Source organism: Protopterus annectens, chromosome 4.part0, assembly GCF_019279795.1.
Source record: "Protopterus annectens isolate FY-2018-M chromosome 4.part0, PAN1.0, whole genome shotgun sequence".
Taxonomy (NCBI): Eukaryota; Metazoa; Chordata; order Ceratodontiformes; family Protopteridae; genus Protopterus; species Protopterus annectens.
In genome coordinates, this window is record NC_056733.1 from 1,910,369,349 (window position 1) to 1,910,383,473 (window position 14,125).

Sequence of the window (14,125 nt, forward strand, 5' to 3'; positions counted from 1 at the left end):
AAATAGTTTAACTGAAAATAAAATGTTTGTTTTACCTTCGACTGATAATGATACTTGACACCCTTTAGTTAGGTATTGCCAATAAGAATCTTTAGGAGCTGTCTTATGGACAATTAAAGTGTTATATAAATATGATAATTCATTGTTAACATTGATATTATATAAAATTCCAAAAATCCAGTTTATAATTTTTGGAACAGTTTTGAAGGATGAGATATGCATTATTTTACACAGATCCTTAGTGTATGCTGTGACACGCTGTGACACTCTGAAAGACCAACCAGTCATTAGGGGATAGGCCATAGGTTGATAATATACTTTGTGTGTTAAAAGTTTGTTGGTTTTCAATACATTGCAACCAAACAGGTTACTATTTTCTCATAAGCCAAAAATCTCTCTATGTGTTTTATCAGGGAAATTAGTTGTAATAGCAAATGGTATTAAAAATCTATGCCACCGTTTTATATGTAAATTTGTGTTAATGCATTTTCTAAACACATCAAAATATTGCTTATTAGTGTTAGTTTAGTTAATTATGTTGTACTATACTGTAAATTTAATCTTATATTGTACCATATCTTGTTATATTTGTCAGTTACCAAAGTACTTTTTGATAAATAATTTTCATTCATTAGTATAATGGAGTGTAACTGTTTCCGATTGGAAGAGTATCTAGGATTTATCGAGTTCATCACTATTTTAATTATAGATGCCTTTATATAAGTTTGAATATCTGGGAATTTTACCACCCTTGTTCCCATTTTCTGATATGATGAGAATATGCCACTATTTCTTTTGGGGTATCATAGGAATTTCATCAGAGCTGAAGTGATTTCTTTAAGGATTTTCTTTCCTGGGGGAAGTACAAGGGCTTGTGTTACATATAATATTTTAGGTAACAAAAGCATTTTTATCAGTTGTAACCTACCCTCAAATGTTATAAACAAATTATTCCATTTGCTTATTAATGTCTTGATTAAGTCTATTACCTTAGCATAGTTAAGCTGTAAGGTTTCCTCTATATTCTTACCTAGGACTATTCCTAAATAGTATAAAGTTGAAACTTGGTTACCAATAATATGATTAACTGGAACCTGTATGTTCAAAAAATTTAATAAATATTTTGATTTAGACTTGTTGGAGAGTCCTGACATTTTCTGAAAATCTGTTGTTACTATATCCACTTCACCTAGCACTTCCTTAGAGTTGGGTAAGGTAAGACAGACATCAGCAAACATCATTATTTTAGATATATATTGGTCATATATATTTATACCTCTTATCTTTAGATTATTACGTGGACCCGCGGTAGTGGTGCTGCGGTAGCGTTGTCTTCTGTGTGGAGGCATGCGTGAATGGGCGTGCCTTCTTTGAAGGTCGTGCATCAGGGCTGGTAACTCGGCATGTAAAAATCCACTACCAAACATTAGCGGACCGGAGTTCCACTGTGGCAACCCCTAACCAGGATAAGCCGAAAGACACAACCATCTTTAGATTTTTATGTATTAAAATGGCAAGTATTTATATGGCCAGAGCACACAGAATGGGGGACATGGGACATCCTTGTCTAGTATCTTTAGTGATTTGGATTGCTTTGGAAGTAAAGGGACCTAATTTGACATATGCTAGATTTTTTTCATAGATTTTCTTTATCATTCTTATAAATAAGGGGGGGGTCAAATAACTGCAAGACTTTAAATAAATAACCCCAATTTAAGGAGTCAAAGGCCTTTTGAATATCTAGACCTATTATCAAGGTTTCATGGTTTCCTCTATTGAGGTAATCAGTGTTAATACTCATAATATTGTCCAGTGTATGCCTGTTATGTATGAAACCAGTTTTGCCATCATTATTTTAGATATGGGTATTTTCAATCTATTGACCATAATTGACAGTTTATAATCATTATTTAACAAAGAAATTGGTCTATATGAGTTGCAATGATTAGGGTCCTTATTCTCTTTTAATATAGGGGAAATTCGAGAATATCTCCAAGAAGGAGGAATATTTGCTAATGTTTTAACTTCAAGATTGGTTTTATGTAGGAGAGAGATTATAAAAGAAGGGAGTAGTCTATAAATTTCAATAATTAAGCCATCTATTCCAAGTGTTTTATTAGACTTGCTTCATTTAATCCCATCTATAATTTCCTTTTCAGAAATAGGTTTTTGTAGATCTTATTTAAGTTTCTCATGATTTTTTGTTATGTTGGGAACTATATTTTCTAACTTCTCACATTCATTTGTACTTATTTTATCTTTATGATGCTCTGCATAATGATAATTAAAAGCCTCCAGAATGTCCCCTATGTCTGAGACTTTTTTCTCTTTCCCTTCAAGAAAGATACTATCAATGTTATTAATTTTTGATTGTATCTTAACTTTCATAGATAGGTTATTAAGAAGATGCTTAGGAGAGGTAGCATAAGAATTTAATTTCAGTTTTTCCATAACTAAATTAGTTTTATGGGATATTTCATTGTATTTCTCATTTGCTTCTTCTATTTTCTTATTATTATCTGCAGCAATTAAGTTCTTATTAGATATGAGACATTTGATTTTGGAGTTGCTGCAACTCAAGAGTCCCATTCTTTAATTTTATTTTTGTACCAGCTAATGGTTTTACCATATAAATAGGCCTTAAGAGAATCCCAAACCATAATTATGTTAGCTTCAGGTTTATAATTAATCTCTAAGAAAAGCTTAAGTTCAGAAGCTATCCAAGATTTAAAGTCTTTAATTTTTGTGATATATGAAGGAATCTTTGAAGTAATAACGAACTGACTGAATTCCAAGTGTATTGTTAACAACAGGGAATTACGATGTGAAAAGGGACAAGGTGGTATTGAAAAATTCAAGAGTTTAGAATAAATATCTTGTGAGATATAAATTTTATGTATTCTAGTGTGGGTACCATGTCTATAGTCTTGGTGTGAGAATAGTAAATAATTTGGTCCCAAAGCATTAAAGGTGTCATTTAATTTAAACATATCTGTCCATTTTTTTAACTGTTTGGCTGAGGACGATAGTCTAGGAGATTTCCTATTGGTTGTTTCTGTACTATCTGTGATACAACTGAAATTACCTCCTAGTAGAATATTAGACTTCATAGTATTTCTTAGCGAATCCAACCCCCATACCCGGGAACCAATATAAAATTAACCAGGGTCCAAATTATATTATTAAAACAAGTAAAACTAAGGTCATGAGTCCATCAGTATCTACGTTTGTAAATAATCTGGGGATTTAAGAAAGTTTTTCCATAGAATTGTTACTCCTCTGGTCTTATTTTAATAAGAAGATTGAGTAAGTATTGTGTATTCCTTAGGGTCCCACATAAATGTGTCATTTATTTTAAAGTGTGTCTTTTGGAGAAAAACTACTTGAGCCTTGTTTAGTTTAAGATACCTTAGTAGGTTAGCTCTCTTATAAGAGTTGTTTAAGCCATTACTATTTAAGGATACCAAAGTTAAATCCATATCATAATTCTTTAAAGAAAACAAATAATAAAGGAACTTGTATTAACAGAATCCTGTATACATAATACTCTTCCTGAATAAACAACAGAATATCAATTGATGCATTTCTATTTATCTCAAGCCAAATAAAGTTTCCCATGAAACATAAAAGTAAAACAATTGTGTCAGGCATTTCAAAACTAGAAAAAGTTAAATAAAACATTAGCATATTTCACTCTGATATAAACTTTAATGCACCCTATACATGGAATGATATACATTCCTAGTCTAGCAAACAAATCTGCTAGACTACCTATGGTTTGAGCCCATGAAAGCAAAGTAAAACATGGAGAATACATTATAAATTAAGAGAAAAATAGTAGTGATAAAAAACTAATCAGATATCGATTCCAGTTAGTGTATGTAACTACTCTCTAAAACCTATTAGACACATTAAACATTTATAAAGTAATTATTCGCCAAGGAAGTAAGAAACATATGGCAGAACAAATCAAATAATCATTTAGCATTTGTATTTACTTGCCCTCTGAATAAATCTTATGACAAGCTCCAACTAAATAAAAACTTCACAAAAATTGGATGTTAGCACATAGTGAGTGTGTGTCATTCCCAAAAGATGTTAACATAGATTCTTAGAAATATTCCATAAGACCCAATTGTCTTTAATTAACTCAAGCTTTTGGAATAGCAGATGCTTAAATGACTGACTAAAATTAATAATAATAAACTGGCATCAGTTAATATGACAATTTAGTAAAATCCATTATTTATATAAAACTTGCTATACATAACAGGTCTTAAAATGAATGACTTAAAGACAGAATTAAGATAGGGATAGCTGTAAATCTCAACCATATTAATAGGGTAATACTGAAACTCATAACTTGTTTGTTGTGTTATCATAAGTCACAGATATTACTGAGCTCTATCCCTGTCAAAGTGCCAATATACTAAACAACATGACTTTACAATAACTGAAAACATGACATCTGAAAAATAATATCCAAGATACAATAAAGAAAAGTAACATATTAAATGTCAAGTAATTATAGTTCAAAGTTATTCATAAATATATTTAGTATGGTGTTTGAGTATCCTTATAGTTATTACCATTAGTCATAAGCATTTCCTGTAAATGTATAAGCCTGTACTAAACACTTGCTAACTGCATAGGAAATTTATTTATAAAGATCTACTATAAAAAAAAACTCCAGTATATTCACTAGACATAGTGGCTATAATTAACTGTTTACAAGAAAATATAACATTTCCATATATATTTGATCACAAAATATAGTCACTATTATAAAAGGGAAACCATGAATATGTTTGCAGACAGTGTAGCTCATAGTTGCTGTAAAAGAAGCCTATTATGCTGTATTAACCAATAGCTTGCATATATACATTAGATATAATGTAATCTGATCTGCATGCATAGACTGCATGATGACACGAGCCAAGAAGAAAGCTTCACTTCTTAAATTTCAAACTGACATTTTCCCGCCCAGAACACACAGTACAGTTTCCTGACCTCACTTTAACTGTGTCACAAAAGACTGCGGTGGTGGTGCTGCGGTAGCGTTGTCGCCTCACAGTAAGACGTTGTCCTGTTCGATTCTCAGCTAGAGCGTCTTCTGTGTGGAGACATGCGTGAATGGGCGTACCTTCATTGAAGGTTGTGCGTCAGGGCTGGCAACTCTGCACGTAAAAATCTACTGCCAATCATTAGCGGACCGGAGTTCCGCTATGGCGAACCATAACCGGGAAAAGCTGAAAGACACAACAACTTTAACTGTGTCACAAAGTCTACAGTAACAAATGCAAAATTTAACTGTCAAATACTTCCAAACAGTAAAAGAACATTCAATACACAAGAAATCACTTCCGGATATCGCAGACACACTAGGACAGCTACGGACATCTAGCAATAAACCACGGCTGCTAAGTAGATATACTAGAGATACATACTACTAAAATACAGGAAACATAGTGTCTCTGCCAAATTCAAGTTAAATAGAGCAAGACCACTGCCAATGAAAGAGAAAACAGTACTTTAAGATTAAACTCTACAGGAAACATAACATGTAACCATTTTAAAACCTTGTGCCATAAAACATACTAGCATATAACTCAGAGACCCAGTTTATGTCAAAAGCCGGCAAACAGCTTTTGTTCACACAGAAACCAATATTAATTCTGAAACAATCGGAAGTTACAGATATTAAAAAATAAACTAGTTAATAAATACTAAATCATAAAAATGCCTCGTTACTCCATGTATCCAAAACTGTTTTGATAAATTAAGCAGGGACTATGCCTGTGTAATAACTCAAAAGAGCATTTAGCAGGGCAAAGGGCTATATATTATTTGAAATAAAGCATGTCATCTTAAGGTCATAAAAGTAAAGATATCTTACTGTTCATTATATCACTCAATGAACCAGTAATATTATACTACTATACTAAAAAAGCATAAAGTTATTTAATTTGTATATACACAAGAAAAAAAAGTATAGAAATGAAGAAAGCAAAAAGAGAAAGAAAAAAAAAAGAAGAAGTTATGTTCTTACCATAACGTTCCATGTGGAGTGTTCATCTCACCTTTGTTCTTACACACGGGTTCGGAGCCGATCCTCGGCTCCGAGTCGGCCGCATAGCAAAGCTTTGCATCTTAGAGAAGCTCGAGACCAGGCTATATCCCACAATCCTCCCTGCCATTACTCAGATCTAGTTTGCAAGCAAACCAGACCTACCATAAACCTCAGGTGCTAAGGCTACACACAGCCACAAAAAATCAGAGACACTATCTCACTGACAAATTAAACTAAAGGGTAGCGAAATATACCCCATGAGGTAAGAGACAATATACCCGGAAGAGGTTAAGGCATGTGGACCAGACTCTAGTCCTACTCGTTCTTCCAAACACGTGAGGGAGGGAATGTAAGAACAAAGGCGAGATGAACACTCCACATGGAACGTTATGGTAAGAACATAACTTCTTTATGTTAGTGTTCAATCTCGCCGTTTGTTCCTACACACGGGTAGCGTCCCTAGCTCTGTCACCCCGAGTGACTCATGGAAGAACGTTCCTAAGCACAGTGGAACCAAAAGATGTCCTGTCTTTGGAGGCTTTGTCAACTCTAGAATGAGCAATGCAAATATGTGGTTTAGACCACGTGGCTGCTGCACAAATCGTGTCCAAAGGCAGGCGAGCTGCATGAGCCAAGGAAGTGGAAACAGATCTAGTAGAATGGCCCTTAGGTTTGGTGGGCAAGGCCTGATTTGACTTAGAATATACAAAAGCTATACAATCAGTAAGCCATTTAGAAAGTGTACGTTTTGTAACTGCCATGCCCTTTTTATTGTCTGCAAACGCGACAGAAAGTTGATCTGTTTTTCTGTAATCTTTAGTCCTGTCCAAATAAAATCTTAGCTGTCTGTGGACATCTAACTTGTGCAGCATATATTCCAACTTGCTGGTATGGTTTTTGAAAAAGGTAGGGAGTTCAATGGACTGATTAATATTTATGACAGAACATACCTTAGGAAGGAAAGACGGGTTTGTTCATAAGGAAACTCTATCTGGGTGGAAAATTAAGTAAGGTGGTTTGACTGATAGTGCTTGCAGCTCTGAAACTCCTCGAGCTGAAGTAACCACTACAAGAAAAAAGAGTCTTCCACGACAAAAACTTCAGGAGGCAAGAAGAGGCTGGTTCGAAGGGTGGCAACATTAGTTGCGACAATAACAAATTTAAATTCCATGGGAATAAAGGGTCTCTGACGGGCGGTCGAAGATGGAAGGAACCTTTCATAAAAGCCTTACAAAGCCTGTGAGACAAAATAGAAGAACCGTCCTCACCAACATGGAAGTTGGATATGGCCGCCAACTGTACTCTTAGTGTGGAAGTAGAGGCTCCTTCGTGAAAAAGGATGGATAGAAGTTCTAGAACTTTATGTAAAGGAGCTACCAGGGGGTCCAAGTGTTGGCTAGATGCCCAGTACACAAAGCGTTTCCATTTACTCCTGTAGAGTTTTGTAGTGGAAGCCTTATGAGAGGCAACCAAAATGCGTTGAACTGCCGGAGAAAGTAGATCAGACCTGGCTAGGCGGGGAAGTGGAGCAGCCAAGCTGCTAGTTTGAGGGATAGAAGAGACGGGTGAGGAACTCCCGACGAATGTCAGTACATCTGGTACTGGGTCCAGGATCCACGGTTCCTCCGTTTGATGGGCTCAAAGAAAGGGGAACCATATCTGTCGAGGCCAGAATGGGGCTATGAGTATTAATTGTCCTTTCCAGGTTCATGGCTTTCTGAAGAAATTTGGGAATCAAGAGGGTAGGTGGAAATGCATATAGGAGACCCGGGGGCCAAGCGTGTATCAGTGCGTCCCTGGGGACATCCCCTAGAGGGGATAGAAGGGCAAAATAGCTTCTGCATTTGGAATTCATCGGGGAGGCAAATAGATTGCAGCAAGGCTGGCCCCATCTGCAGAAAATTCTTTCCGCCACCTGTAGCTTGAAGGACCACTCGTGAGGTAACAGGATGGCTCTGCTCAACCTGTCCAAAATGACGTTGGATGACCCCGGGATGTGCGTTGCTATCAGAAAGCGACCCGTGGACTCTGCCCATTGCCAAATTCTCATGGCCTCTCTGCATAATGGGCAAGATCTGGTTCCCCCTTGCTTGTTTATGTACCAGACTACAGACATGCTGTCTGTCTGAACTGCTACTGTTCCTAGAGGTAGGAGGGTTTGAAAATGTTGCAACGCCAAGAACACAGCCCTCATTTCCAGAACATTTATGTGCAGGTTGTACTCCATGTTGGACCATTCCCCTTGGACTGTTCTTCCCTGAAATAGTCCCCCCCACCCTATCAGGGAAGCGGCCGTGGTTATCGGGGCCGTCGGATTCGGTAGAACAAATGGAAGACCCATAGTGAGATCCTGACTGTACACCCACTATGAGAGGTCTCGCTTGCAAGAATCTGTTATCAGAATCTCGTGCGTTAGGGGTAACTGCTGGAACGACCACTGCGTGAACAGCAGCCATTGGAGGAGCCTCATGTGCAATCTCCCCATAGGAACTGCAATCAGGGATGCTGCCATGAGTCCCAATACCTTCAACACTAGTTTGGCCGGGGCTTTCCTGCTTTGCAGTAGAAGAAGAACCTGTTCCTTGAGGGATGAAGCCCTTATTGGAGGGAGCTTTACCAGTGTTAAGCGCGTATCTAGGTCTGCTCCGATGAATGAAATATGCTGTGAGGGCAGTAAGACAGATTTTTCGAAGTTTATGGAAATCCCTAGGTGGGAACAAAGGTTGACTGTATAGTCTCTGGCTTGTATGAGGCGGCTTCGGTGGTGGCGGTGAGGAGCCAGTCGTCCAGATAGGGAAACACCCGGAATCCTAGACATCTCAAGTGAGACGCTACCACTGCCATGCATTTGGTGAATACCCTGGGGGCTGAGGTGAGCCCAAAGGGCAGGACTCGAAATTGAAAGTGACTGGCTCCCAGCCGGAAGCGCAGGTGATCTCTGGACGTTCTGGCCATCTTGATGTGGTAGTACGCGTCCCTGAGATCTATCGAGCACATCCAGTCATCGTCCTGCAAAAATGGAAGGATCGATTGAAGCGTAACCATCCGAAACTTTTCCTTCTTCACGAAGGTATTGAGATTGCTGAGATCCAAAATGGGTCTCCAGTCCCCTGTCTTTTTTGGAACTAAAAAGAACCTTGAGTAAGTTCCGGATCCTTTTTGGTCCGCCGGGACTGGCTGAATGACTCTTTTTTCGAGCAGCTTTGAAATTTCTATTGCTGCTGGGCCTCGCAGATGGGGTGGCACATCATGTCAACTCCACCCCAACAAAGAAGGTTTCCAGAAGGGGATTTTGTATCCTCTGGTTACAATGCTTTTTACCCAGGAGTCTGAGGTGAGAGTTAGCCAGGCCTGTGGATATAAAGCCATGCGACCCCTGACTGCCTCCAGAACAGGATAGTCGGGCCCCCATTCAGGAGTGCTGGAAAGGCTTACCAGGGATAGGATCCCTGTCGCCTTGGTTCTGCGGACCCCCTCTGCCGCCGGGGTGACGTCTTCCATTTCTGTCCCCCCCTCTGCCTCTGGGGGGGGGATCACTCTGTGTGGCCTGGAAAGATCCCAGAGTTTTACGGAACCACATTTTTCCGCCTTGTTGCCCTTTGGGGTACGGTCTAGATGGAGCAGAAAAACGGACTCCGACAGCAGACAGAGTCTTTCCTTCTTGCTCACACCAAGTTAGTGTCTCTTTCACTTTGGGCCCAAAAAGAGTGGCACCATCAAAGGGGGCGTTGGCGAAGGAAGACTTGAAGGCTTCCGCAAATGAGCACAGCCGCATCCAGGATGGTCTTCGTAGAGCAATCGCTGAAGCTGCGGCTCTACTCGATCCTTCAGCCGCATACGAGATGAGCCTCATGGACGAGTTCACTATGGAGGTAAGGGTGTTGAGCTGTGCTGCTACCTTATTTGAAACAGCAGAATCTGTGTTACCCTGGAGGGTATCTCTCAGCTCCTTGATGAGATCCCTCTGTAGATGTGTAAAGTGTGTCAAATAGTTTAGCGAACGCATGGAAAAAGTCACTGAACTAAAAACGCGCTTCCCATATCTGTCCATAGTCCTAGAATTCTTATTAGGAGGATGAACAGAAGAGGAAGACTCAGACATCTCCTTTTTAGTGGCTGCAGCCACCACCATAGCGTCAACCGGGACTCCTTTGGTGAGATTAGTCTTGTCCTGGGGAGCGGTGATAAACTTGCTTGGTTTTCGAGGGACCAGTTCCACTGTGTCCGGTGTCTCCCACGCCCTTCGAGCAATTAAATCCATGAATTCATCGAAGGGCGGAGTAACCCAGGAGGTAGAAGCCTTCAGCAACACCGACTCGTCCTCAGTGGGGACTAGGGACTGCCAATCACCCCTCTGTTTTAAAATTTCCAAGATGTCCGCAAATGAGACATCCTCAGAGGGGGATTTTGGGGACCCCTCTGCCTCATCCAAGTCAGTGTCAGAGGTTAGAGATTCCTGCGGGGAATCGAAGTGCCTCCTCTTGCACAGTCTTTTCCTCGGAACCTCATCGGAGGGGGCTTCCGGTGAGGCCTCCAAGGAACAGTGGGCACCCTCTGGGGGTGGCTGAGGCAATGGTGCTCTACGCTTTGGATGTGTCGTGGGAACAGAAACAGAGAGCGGCTCCTTAGGGGAGGGAGAAGACGCCTCTAATGAAGTGGTTGTCTGAGTAGACAAAACCTTCCTCATAAGGTCAAAAACCCCTGAACCTCAGGTCGAGAACTCCCCGGTTCCGAAGAATCCCAGACATGGGGCCCGTGGGCCTCGACCCCGAGGACGGAGCACAGCCAATCTGCGCTGAGGCCCTGAAAGGTCGGTACGACTCTCGGTCCCGGAACAGAGGAGAGATAGTCGACTCTGCGACTCACCTATAGGTTCCGAAGTTGTCGATGTCAATGGTGTCGATCGTGCAATGGACGGTTTCGGCACCGAAGACTCAACTATCATCGGCTCATCCTCTCCCGGCTCCGAAGACTGGATGGGTCTCGAAGGAGGACCTGTTGGAGATAAAGGGAGGCCTTCTAGTTTCGACACCAATTGGGAGGAAACTGCAATCAACTTGGAAAGGGCCGTGTTCTCCATAAGTTTCTGCACGACACGATCCATATCTGTATCGGATAACGGTCTGGAAGATCGGGTCGAAGGGGCCAAAGACGGCACCGACTGAAGAATGGAAGGTGACGGTAGCTCCGACACTGGTTCCAAGACCTGGGGCTCAGTGACAGATAAACGTTCGACGCTTGGCCCCAAAGTCTGTGGAACCGGCAAACGAACTTTCGAAGATGAACTTGGAGCCGATGACATAGGCTCCAACATCTTCGACCCCTTCGACCCCTTCGAGGACTTAGAAAGCCTGGTCCGACTTGTCCAAAGCCTCCTGGAAAGCAGGCTTAAGAAGTCCCCTATCCATAAGTTTCCTGCGTCTATCTGTCATGACCCTCCCACTGAAGGAATGGCATATAGAGCAATACTCTTGCAAGTGGAGAGGGCCAAGACAGTAGACGCAGGAAGTGTGGTTGTCAGTAATGGACATTTTCTGCCCACATTTACATCTTTTAAAACCGGATTTGGCTTTTTCAGACATAATCAGCAGTAAGACACTTTTACTGTGAAAAAGTTTAAACACTTAAGTAAAAGAAAAAAAAAATATATATATATATTGCTATAAGTGATAGAGAGGTAGGCCACAAAGGGAAACCTATGAAAAAATGACAGGACTAACTACAACAACACACACACACACACACACACTATAGTATGATCAAAAAATTGCCAATAACTATAAGAACTTTTTAAGTAAAAATATATAGCTATCTTATCTGAACAATAAAATGTTCTCTGGTCCGAGCTCTCTTTCGATGTGATCCGTTGCAGCGGCAAACTAGATCTGAGTAATGGCAGGGAGGATTGTGGGATATAGCCTGGTCTCGAGCTTCTCTAAGATGCAAATGCTATGCGGCTGACTCTGAGCAGAGGATCGGCTCCGAACCCGTGTGCAAGAACAAACTGCGAGATTGAACACTCTCACATTAAGCAAAATATTGTCATGACATACCTTGCTTGAAAATTTAGCAAGTATAAAACAAATTAAGTCCAGCTGCAGTAGATGCTTTGAGAGATTAGTGGGAACAGCAATCTTTTGGGAACAGCAATCTTTGACTTTTGTTTTTTCTTTTTAACATCAGTCCAAGATTTGTCAGTAACTCTCTTCAGAGATGCAGATGCCCATTCCACATCTTCAGGTAAGGAAATAATGTTATTGTTTTTAACAAAGGCAGTGGCTTTGTCTAGGGCATTAAATGATCTTGTTTCATTCTGATACAACATTTTTATTCTGGCAGGAAAGACGAGCTGAGTTTTGATGTTATTCTGTTTTAACAGTTTTATTAATGGCCAAGCTTTTTTCCTAAACCCTGGTAGAATAGTCATTATCAAACCTAATTGGGTTTTGATTAAATTTTAATGGACTTCCTCCAGGCAGATTTTAGGACCAACTCCTTGTCTAAATAAGATAGAAACTTTGACTATTGATCTGGGAGGAGTAGAGGAGGATGCTGACACTGGCTTTCCTAAAGCTCTACGAGCGAGCCCTTTCAATACCACAGGACAGACCCTCCTTTAAATCTAAAAACTCTGGAATCTAGATATTCAGGAAAGAAGTATCTTCTCCTTCAGCTCTCTCACGGATGCCAAAAATCCTTATATTTGACCTTCTCTCCCAGTTTTCCAGGTCATCCACTTTATTGAGAAGCCAAGTTGTTTTGTTTGATGAGGAAATCTTTCTGCCTTTCTTCTTCCTTCAGTCTTCCATCAAGATCAATCAGGGAAGTATCTAAGTATGTTATTCTGGACTGATGCTGCTGTAAAAAGGTTCCTCGAGAGAATCAGTTTGACAATTTTCCTTGAGGTTTTGTAAATTCTCCTTAAAATCATCAATTTTTAATGAGAGTTCTTGTAGAGCAGATGTCACAAGCTGCATTTCTTTTTTTTTAAGCCATGTCAGAATGAGAAGTCTTTTAAGTGCTCATCTCCACAAATTATATATTCTTTTTTATAATTTGACAGAAAAATATTTTACCAAGTTCATCAAAGTTACTAATAATATAGTTTATACTTTCATCTACCAATTCTAAGTATTTTTGCTAAAATAAAATAAAATAAAAGTTATTTCCTGTTTTTTTATACTAGTTGCACGGAGCTCTGAAAAACTGCTGCTGTCAGTTAGCCATCTTGGCCTTAGCATTCTAAACTCGATCATGGACAGTACTTTATTAAACCTTGCATCACAGGAAACCCTAGAAGGAAATTATATACACATACATATAATATGTAAACACACACATATATACACATATATATATATATATATATATATATATATATATATATATCGATACATACATACATATACACACACACCACAGGAAAACTGGTACTTGTGAGCATAAAGCTGCTGTCTGATAATCCTAAAAATAAAAGGAGAAAAAAAAAAAAAAAAAGAACCATGCGCAGTAGACCAGCTCAGTTGAAACTTCAGAGTAATTAAGCACTTATAACTTGGTTAGAGCTTTCACCCTGACGTCATCATATCTAACTCCAGTTTAGATCACTGCCAATTCACTCAAGCTGGGGTCATAAATGTATGTCATAGGCTGTTCATCCAAGCTACAACAGAGGAAGTGCATCTTTCATACAGTACCTGTGCTGCACATTTATTCATAATGGTAGCAATACGCAAAAGCTTATGTCCTGTATTCCTAGCCTATGTGGCCAGTGCCTAATTAATACAAACGTTTTATATAAATCTGGTCTCTGGCTATGTATAACTATTAGTATATCTATTAGTATATCTATTAGTATATCACTGTATCTGTGATGTGATAATTAGATGCCGTTTGCCATGTTTGACTGGGGCAAGAAAAGTACTAAAAATACATTGACAACCAATCAGATTAAAATCCTTAAGTATTATAGTGTAGTAATCATAACTGCAGCTAGTCAGAATCTGGCTGAACCTGTGACTGGGAGCACCGACTTTGTATCCTTTGTCACATAGC